The following is a 7,752-nucleotide window of genomic DNA, read 5'->3' as shown; positions in this document are numbered from 1 at the left end:
TTTCGCTGGATGTGGATAGCATTTTCCATCATGAGACTTTTGGAGATGTCTTAGATCCTTGTATTGCTGAGAAGAGCTAAGTCTATCAAAGTTAGTCATCGCCCAATGTGACTGTTATTGTATACAATGTTCTCCTGGTTCTGCTCACTTCACTCAGCATCAGTCCATACAAGTCTTTCCAGGTTTTTCTGAAGTCCTCTTGCTCATCATTTCTTATAGCACAATAGTATTCTATTACATTCATGCATCACAACTTGTTCAGCCATTCCCCAATTGCTGGGCATCCCCTCAACTTCCAATTTTTTGCCACCACAGAAAGAGCTTGCTATAAATATTTCTGTACATGTGGGTCCTTTTCCTATTTTTCTGATCTTTTTGGGATACAGCCCTAGAAGTGCTATTGCTGAGTCAAAGGGTATGCACATGTTGATAGCTCTTTGGGCATAGTTCCAAATTGCTCTCCAAAATGGTTGGATCATTTCACAACTCCACCAGCAATGCATTAGCGTTCCAGTTTTCCCACATCTTCTCCAACACTTATCATTTTCCTGTTTTGTCATGTTGGCCAATCTGATAGGTGTGATGTGGTACCTCAAAAGTTGTTTTGATTTGCATTTCTCTAATCAATAGTGACTTAGAGGGGCAGCCAGGTGGTGCAGTGGATAGAGCACTGGTCCTGAATTCAGGAGGACCTAAGTTGAAATCCGGCCTCAGACACATTACACTTACTAGCTGTGTGACCTTGGGCAAGTCACTTCACCCCATTGCCTAGCCAAAAAATAAAATAAAATAGTGATTTAGAGCATTTTTTCATATGACTATAGATAGCTTTAATTTCTTCATCTGAAAGTTGTCTGTTCATATCCTTTGACTGTTTATCAATTGGAGAATGACTTGTATCCTTATAAATTTGGCTTAGTTCTCTATATATTTTAGAAATGGGAACCTTACCAGAGACACTGGTTGTAAAAATTTTTTCCCAGTTTTCTGCTCCCCTCCTAATCTTGGTTGTTACCTAGCTTGTTGCCTCTTTAGCCAACTTTCAGGTCGACAGTATGGTCCTGTGACTTGGATGGAACTGAAGAAGACTGAATAGGAGAAAACAGCACCCCACCCTGGCAATGCTAGTGGCTCAGGAGCCTCAGGGTCCAAAAGAAAAATTTCCTTTGAGCTAGCTCAGGGTTCGGGGATCAAGTCTTGGTTCAATCGCTCTGTATCAGTTAGATCCCCTTAGATAAGGATCGATCCAAGAAAAATTGGCTATGGGTCGGTCAGAAACTAAAACTAGAAATCCAGCTAACAAGACCACTGCCTCTTTCTTATATGTCAAGCCATTGCCAACCCGATGACCACAAATACTGCCAGCGTTGGTGTCAGTTAACTAAAGATAGCCCCAAATTTTGTTGGCCACAATGGGGTTCTTTTGACCAGTCAAAGTTCCTTTATCTTAAAACAAAATTAAGTTTAAAGGCCAACAAAACATCTAGCCAGGAGTGGGAATGTTTTCATCATTGGTTTGCCAAGATGGCGGAGCGAGAAAGAAAGGCAGAAGCCTCTTCCCTTTGCAAAGCTGCTTCCTCATTACCACCTCTTTCCCCCGTACCCGCTAGTTCCTTCTACCCCACCTCCTCCTCTTGCCCAACCCGGTCCTCTCTCTCTCTCTCTCTCCTCTAACCTTTGCTCTTCCTCTACCCTATTCCTTGCCTCCTCCCTCCCCCCCTTCCCTTAAGGGTTTCCCATGGTTTATAGCTGAGCTTGCCTCCCAGCTTGCCCAGACGCTAGCAACACAGGCTGAGGAGCAAAAAGGGAGTTTCCAACAGCTTCCATCCAAACCCCACACCCTACTCCTAACATGGTAAGGGACCGCAAACCTGGTATTTGTTACTATTACATGAAACTGGGGCATTGGAAACTGAATGTGGGACCCGTCTCTAGGTTATAGAAAATCAGAAACATTGGGGGTGCCAAGGCTCCTCCCCAATGATCATAGAGGTTCTCTGAGCAAAGGCTGCAGGATCGTATCCCCATCCACCCCTACCCTGTTGGGTCTTGGATTCTTGCAAATTCCCCAACCCTTCTTCCTCGGAATAATAATAATAGCCAATTTGTGTTGGGGAGGAGGTCTAACAAGACTCTAATTCCCCCTCTCCCTGTTGTTAATTGTATGCTCTGTTAGTATTTGTGCTGTCAATTTGTCTGTCAGGGTGTGTCTCTGTGTCTGTATCAAGTGTGCTGTGAGTAAGTCTATTACCTTGTAAGATTTAAATGCAGATAGAAAGGAGGGCAGATTAGGGGAAAGGGTATTCAGAATGTCTGCCATCTTGGGGTGGGGGGGAGGGATGAGATGGGGAGAAAATTTGGAACTCAAAATATTGTAGAAATGAATGTTGAAAACTAAAAATAAATTTTAAAAAAGTGTTTTGCTTCAAAAAAAAAAAGATTTAAATGTAGCCAGCCAGAGACTTCTAAGGGCTGCAGCTCGGAAAACAAACAAGTCTGTAAGACTCTTTTCCTTGTGGGTCCAGGCCTGGCAAGCCTGGAGCTACAGTGAAAAGTTAGATACAGCTAAAGACATCTTAGCAGATTCTAGAGGTTTTGAAATTAATCATTAAGAAGTTGAGAAATTGATCATTTTAAGATTGCAGGAGAAAACTCCTGAGATTGGGGTTAATTCCAGGAGCTCGCTCTCTGCTAAAACACCTCCCCCCAAATCCTGATTTCTCAGCATTTCCCACTCCCTCCACAGAGATAAGAGAAGAGAATGCTTAAGAATTGTAGGGAAAACTTAAATCAGCCTTCCCCATCTGGCAAAAGGAGGGAAGGGACAGCTATCACAGACTAGCAGTGGCCCTAACAGCCCTGTGCCCCTGGACACCTTGCAGCCCACTCCTCCAGGCAAGGCCTGGGAGTATCATCCAGGTTCAGTATGTTCTGCCCACCTTTCCCCAGCAGCTGCAAATGGCATAAGCCTCAGTAAATTCTGTAGCTGTGCAGAGGGGAGAGGTGGATGGGTCAGACCTACAATGAGATTCCCTAAGCCCTGCCACCAAGAATTATCACTACTGGAAAGGCCCTGAAATCAGCCACCCAAACCCCTGGCAAGGCCTGGCTCACCACTACAAGGTGAGAGGCCAGCCAGCCTCTGCTCTTGGTAAGCCCCAATTTTCTGTTCCAGTTTTGGAATTTATGGCAAGCTATTTTATCTCTGTTTGCTGTGCTTCCTGATTTGTAAAGGGAAAAATAATGGTTGTTGTTATGGGATTAAAATGATATAATGATTGTAAAATGCTTAACACAATGACTGGCGTATGTTAAACAACATTATTATTATCATCTCTCTAATTTAATGTAATTGTTCCATGCCTGATAACTTCAAAGTGGTTTTTAAAATACCAAGAGTAATAAGATCAATAATTTCTATATGTGATTATCTGGAAATGCAACTGATGTCATCTGAAGTTTATTGTTTATGTTATTACTATGTTTCTAAATTGTATGGTATTTCTAAAGCTCTCTTAGATAGTAAAATTTGAGAGACCATTGTGAGGTAGAAATGGTGCATTTGAATTGGTCTTTTAAAAGGATGTGATAAAAATGAGATAATCTGAAAACTGGTTAATATCTAATGAGGTATATGTGGTTATAAGCAGGTAATAATAATACTCATATTTACTATGATAGATTTTTCATTTGAAATCTTGATTATTATATAAAAATATGGTGGTTTAAAGTTATAGTTTCAACATATTAATGATGAAATGAATGATTCTCTGTGCAAAGTGATTTAGAAGTACATTCATCTAAATTGATAATGGGTTGTTTCAAAGTTTATTACTATTGTGGAAATAATATCTCTTTATACTGTGTGTCCTGTGTTGCAAACATGTTTTATTGTAAACAATTGATTGATATGCACTGTTCTTGGAATTAATTAGGTATCCTCCCAAGTCTTTTATGATAATTGGAGTAAAGTCAGTCCCTTATAAGCAAGTTCATTTGTTTAACTATTGAACTCAAGGGTGGAAAAACTTCTACCTGCAAAATTGTCGTTAATTATATTTACATGTATGGGGTTGGATCCTCAATAGCATCTAATCTTCCTAAAAGGAATTGGAATCACAGTAGAAACTTCTGAGAATAAGCCTGGTCCTCCCAAATATCAGGGCCTCAATTAGGAAAAAAAATGTGAATTTATGGATAATAATCTTTTAAAGTACTAAGAGTATTGGGCCTTAGAAATTAAAATGTTACCATTAGTGATTGTGAATACAAGTTTGATTTGCTCATCCAAATCAAGGCCATCTGATGGTAATTAATTGGTTTTGTTTCAAGTTTTAAATACATGATATGGTATGGTTATATTTCTGAATTTTTTTATATGGTGTAATCTGGTAAACAAATTGTCTCAGCTATGTTGTTGAAAAAGCAGTTTCTCTTATGATTTAAAGATGTTAGATTAAGAATTGTAATTCCTCCCCCACAAAAAATCAGGGAGAACGAATGGGTTAAGATAAACTTCCAAGTTATGTCTATATGTAAGAGGAAATTTCACCTAACATTCTCATCAACTCCGTGCAAAAGTTTCCTGTGTTGTGGAATTCCTGAGTGTTAGAAACACGCTCGACAAATGGTGAATGTCAAAGTAGCAAAATTTATTACAGGAGAATCGTAAGGAAGTGTTTACGTTTTTGGACAGAAGCGGGCTGCACTCTCCTTCAGGGAGGAGTTGAGCACTGAGTACAGAAGTGAGAGAAGCTTTGTACTGTTAAGTCAGCTCCAGCCCTCCCATCAGAAAGCTGGTTGGCCAACTTTCTTCCAGGTCACAATCTTCCTCATATGTCACTGGTGTGTTTGCTCCCTGATGTGTTAGAACATGTTACCATGCATCCCATGACCTGTTAATGAGGCTCTGATTTTATGCGGGGTGTGTCAGTTAATATTATATTAGCTAATTAAGCATGTGCAGTAGCAATTTTGAGCTGTCCAGGTCAATGACCCCAACTGGCCTGAGCTGGTTCGGTCCTTATCCTAAACTTGCATTTTTCTTGAAACTACCAGCTTACTTCTTATTGGCTAAGCCCACCTGCAGTGCAACTGTTTCTTTCTACTTTGAAACAACTTAGTTATTCCATACTCCCAGCACAATCCTATCTCTGTGGAAACCTATCCCTTGCCTGACTCTCACAGTTACTCCCAGCACTATTCTATCTTTGTGGAAACTTAACTCTTACCTGACTCTTACACTGAGTAAATGAGAATCCTTGAAAAAAACATAGGGGTGTGATTTTTCAAGCCTGTTTCATCTAAGGATATATTTATATATGTTAATTTAGAGATTTATGGACTATCACATTCACTATCTATGTGAGATTCCAGAATGTAATTATTTTCCAGTGATATATTTAAAGACAAAGGAAAGAAAAGATACTGAATAAATTTGTAAAGGATTGATAATATTTGTTATTGTGATAAGGCTAATATAATTGGATATGTTCTTCATGGCTTATAAAAACTAAATTTCTTTTCCATTACAAACGCCTTTTTGACTAGGGAACTTTGTGATATCTAGGAATTCTGTAGTAACTAGGAATTAATTTGTTATAATACCTTGGGAATTTATGTTACTTAAGAACATTTTACACCAACTTAGTTTTAATGGATTCCAATTTTAAAGGTTTATTTTTGTTTTAAAGGTGAGAGATCTTTATCATTTTAAAAGTTTCCAACTAATGTTCTTCATAAAAGTTTAGTAATTATTCCTCTTAACATCAGGATAAATTTTAAACTGTTTTGAAGAAAGGAAACACTTTTAGAAGAAATGTTTTGAAGAAAAAAATCTCTTGTTTGATTTTCTTTGAAGGCCTACTAAATTTTCATTTGCAAGAAAATTTATTGCTAGATTAATGTAATGAGCTGTAAAGTAGAAGAGATCTTGCTGTTTTGATCTGAATTTGTAGTCATTCCATGGCCTAAGCAAGAGTTAAATTAGTGTTTGAACTTATATATATAATATGTATATGTATATGTATATATATGTGTGTCTGTGTGTCTGTGTATATATATGTGTATATATATATATATATATATATATTCAAATCCTAAAGTGTCTCTTTCTTCCAGAGTGAGCATAATTAAAGAAGAATAAACAAGTTTGTGAAACTGTTGCAGTCTGAGAGGTTGAGACCCCCTCAAAGACTGGAGTACTGGATGGGGTCGTCTGGAATGAATTCACAGACTCAAGCATTCTTTAAGTCAAGGTGGCAAAGATTTGTGTTACGCTTTTCAGCGGGCAAGGATTCTTAAGGAACCTGTGAGAGACTGAGGATGGAGCTAGGGTTTATATGGAAAAGGGCATGGGAAAGGAATGCCAGGGATACCGATTAGGTAATCCAAAGGTCCAGGTGTCTTTGGGACCTATAGATGGGAAAGTACAGGGAGTATACCAGACAGGGAGGGTGATGACAGAGGTATGGATCTTGGGAGTCTGGCAAGAGGAAGAGTCCTTGAGCCAGCCAAGGATAAAACTCCTTGAGCTGGGCACGGCACCCCTCTCCCTCTATCTTGATGAGAGGATGCTCTGCAACAAGGGAAAGCTTTCTCACAAGACAGGAACTTACTAAGGAATTGGGAGGCTTCCAGAGACATGATCTGAGGGCTGGGGCCTGAGCAGCCCAGCACTCTCTCACCCAGCTTTGTGTAGCTGCACCAGGGAGAGAGATAAGGGTCGTGCTGGGGCCCACGCATGAGGAACTGCTAAGCACAGTGTCCTTGGGCTGGGGAGTGGTTGTCAGAGACAGTGTTTCTGAGACTAGGGAGAAATTGGGGTCCAAGTACAAGCACAAGCACCCAAACACAAGCACCCAAACACCCCATCAAAACAAGGACATAAATCCATCAACTTGTGAGGTTAAAATTAGGAACTTCTTGTTTTGTTTAAGGAATGGGATGCCAGTACAGATAGCCATGTTAGCAAAGTATAGTAACTTATGAGCTCTTTTGTGTTAACTAAATGGGAAATCTAATATTATTTTTAATCTGGAATTAGAACATGTGCAGAAATTTATGCAAACTGCTTAAGACTCACCTTAAGATGTTCCCATTGTTTAAAGGAATTGTGAGAGCAGTAGTATTTTTCTGTGATCAATCTCTCACTGTTACCAATGTGAGATTAAATACTTGTCATCTAGGATATGTGATACTTGAGAGCTAAACTCACCTGATGCTCTGATTATTGGAACTTGCTATTCAAGACTTTATGGAACTGCAATTGACTTATTGTTGTCATGAAGCCAATAGTAGAATGGCATGTGCTGCAGTCTGAGAACTAATAAAGGTGGATGTCTGTGCCCGGGAAGAATTTCAAGGACAACTTTGAACACAGCTTAGGTATCTTCCTGACTCCATTTCCTAACTGTGCTATTTCCTTTCTGAAAAGGAAGATTCCTCACCTGATTAATTCTGAGCCCTGCTTTTAACATTAAGTGACTACATGATTGACTGTCAGATATGACTCATGCCTGGAATCAAACAGAGCTAAGAAAGTTCTTTCCTTCTGATATGGTATATGACATTGTCCCTCTTTTTCTTTTTTAGCAAATTTCTATAGTCAAACAAGTTCTATAAGTACAATACTAAATCTATTAAATACTAGATGGATACTAGAACATCTCTGAGTTACTATAATAGGATGCAACTATGAATAGCCTACAATTTTCACTTACATTCATGGCCAAATAATAATAATAATAATAA

This window comes from Vombatus ursinus, unplaced genomic scaffold (genome assembly GCF_900497805.2).
Source record: "Vombatus ursinus unplaced genomic scaffold, bare-nosed wombat genome assembly UNPS02014831.1, whole genome shotgun sequence".
Classification (NCBI taxonomy): domain Eukaryota; kingdom Metazoa; phylum Chordata; class Mammalia; order Diprotodontia; family Vombatidae; genus Vombatus; species Vombatus ursinus.
The sequence above is the reverse complement of the archived record's forward strand: the minus strand, read 5'-3'. Positions refer to the sequence as shown.